Source organism: Kryptolebias marmoratus, linkage group LG20 (genome assembly GCF_001649575.2).
Source record: "Kryptolebias marmoratus isolate JLee-2015 linkage group LG20, ASM164957v2, whole genome shotgun sequence".
Classification (NCBI taxonomy): Eukaryota; Metazoa; Chordata; class Actinopteri; order Cyprinodontiformes; family Rivulidae; genus Kryptolebias; species Kryptolebias marmoratus.
In genome coordinates this window covers 24,562,655-24,564,630 of record NC_051449.1, presented here as the reverse complement: position 1 = coordinate 24,564,630, position 1,976 = coordinate 24,562,655, and positions in this window count along the sequence as shown.

Genomic DNA, 1,976 nt, shown 5'->3' with positions numbered 1-1,976 from the left:
GTTATCAAAAGCTTTTTCATACATGAAAGCATGTGGGCGTGGCCAAGCCTCAAAATCTGACCATTCGCCATGAAACATCAATGTGGAATAACTTCTTCATACATGGTCACAGCTTATTGAAACTTTCTGTGGGTCATACCAGACAAGCACTGATCACATTCACATGGTCAATTTGTGACATCAAGATGGCCGCAATAGCTAACAGGAGCTAAAATTAGGACCATATTTGTGCATGATCTAACTCTTAAACCATTTGTCGTAGGAACGTCAAACTTCACAGCCAGAACCCTCATGGGTCAAGGGCCAGGACTTTGAAGTTCAAGGTCACAAGGTCAAAAGTCAAGGTCACAAAATTCCATATGGTCTAAGTCGGCATCCGTGTACTGTAGGAAGTTCAAACTTCAAAGCTGGACTCCCCATGGATCAAAGATCTTCCCTAACAATTTCAAGGTCAAAGGTTAAATGTCAAGGTCACATGCAAACATAGGCTTTTACTCTAAAACCGTGTAACTTAAGAAGTTCAGACTTCACAATCAGAGTCCCCAATGGTCAAGGATTAGCCCGTTGGAGTTCAACGTCACAAGGTCAAAGTTCAAGGTCGCAACAGCACACGTGGTCTAACTCTAGAACCGTTCGACGTAGGAAGGTGAAACTTCACAACATGCCACAGGAGTCGTAATGAGCCGAACTGAAGGCGATTTCGGACGTTTGCTCAAAGCGCCACCTAGTGGACGGCGCGGGAAGTGCACGGGAAATGCGCGGGAAGTGCGCGAGAGCGTAGAGGGCGGTCGCCAGAGTTCCCGCGGTCGCCAACAGTTTGAAGCGGCGCTGAGCTGCGAGGGCCGCCCAACGCTGCTTGCAGCTTTAATTTTGTATTATAAAATTGTATTTAGTCTTCTTTTTTCTATGTTCTTTTTTTGGTTGTTTTTTAAAATATTTTTTTGCATTGTTAGGCACTTTGAGTTACCTCTATATTTGAAAAGTGCTACATAAATAAAGTTGATTAGTTGCTAAAAAATTATAATAAAAATAATTTCTACATTCTACAAACTCCTTCCTGAAGTTTAAATTGGTTCAGTACAACTTGGCTGAACACTAGTAGTTGCTATCTCACTACTCAAACAACTGTGGAGATGAGAAAAAAAGCAAATCTGTTTTTTAAAGCTTTAAAACAGTATGACGAAGATCAGATTATTCACTCTGATCAGAACTCAAAAACCAAAACATTTTAAGTTTTTAGCATGAATTTTCTTAAACTAATTATTAACTATGAACTTATTTATTACCTTATTTATGTAACTCAATAACGTGATGAACTTATTACTGTCTTTATCTTTATTCGCACGGGATTTGTTTTATCTAGGGACCCCATGTAAAAAATAAATTACTTCCCAGCCTCTGCTTATTATGTGGCACATTTGCACTGGAAAAATGAAGCCTGAGATTTTGCTGAAATTTACATCTTTCGGATATGGTGTTAATGTGCTGTGTATTGCGTAATATCCACTTAGCAATGGCCAGCTGTTATAGTTGGCTACAAACACAAGAAAATTATTCTTACCGCACAGAGCAATGCTTGATGTGAGCAACCATTGTGGAGGAGAGTGCAAAGAGTGCAGAGATGTTGCAGAGTTCACCAAATATGGAAGAAGAAGCTATGTTCAAATGTCAAAAGAGTGTCCGGTTGTTTTTGCCAGAACTTCACAGAACAGGGGTTGTGAACAAGACGTTTCCTGGAACCAGACTCGGCCAGTTGTTCTGGCTGGTGATTCCGCCTGAAGCGAAACACCACTTCAGGCGGAGAAAACTTGCGTAAAAATATTACAACAGTTTACTGCAAACCCATATGATGCACTCGATCCACTACAGATTACATGCAGTCTAACACCAATTAGGTGTTGTGATGAGAAGCTATTTTATTTTCTGTTTTTCAAGAGTAGTCGAGGGAAGAACCGAAAGTTAAACAACGTTTTTTA